Genomic DNA, 482 nt, shown 5'->3' on the forward strand with positions numbered 1-482 from the left:
ACAGGCACATGCCCACCGAGAAGCAAGCTCGTTGCGCGCACGCACTTTAAATCCCTCCAGCCCCTGCGACCTGCCCCTTCTCCTCCCTCTCCGCAACCTGATTGGGCGACTACGCACCTCAATTTCCCTTCTCCCGCCTACCACCACCCTCCGTGTTTGCCCCGCGCCGAGCTCCGCTCCGCCCCTCAAGTTTTCTCGCGCGATCTGATTGGCCCGCTCTGCATCTCCATTCGCGTTCTCTCCGCCCACTCCCCGCCCCTGGAGCCCCGAGGCGAATTGCAGAGTCCGTGCGGCGTTTGCTTCTGCTTAATTTCTGTTCCAAGTTCTCGTTCTTTCTCTATTTCTACGTCTATTTCTTTTTCCTGGCGGCCCCTCAGGAGCCCTCGGATGCTCTATTTGCATATATAAATACATATATAAATATATAATATATATTAAAACGATACATAAATATATGTATAAATGTATTTATATAAATATGT

Source organism: Nesoenas mayeri (genome assembly GCF_963082525.1).
Source record: "Nesoenas mayeri genome assembly, chromosome: 9".
NCBI lineage: Eukaryota > Metazoa > Chordata > Aves > Columbiformes > Columbidae > Nesoenas > Nesoenas mayeri.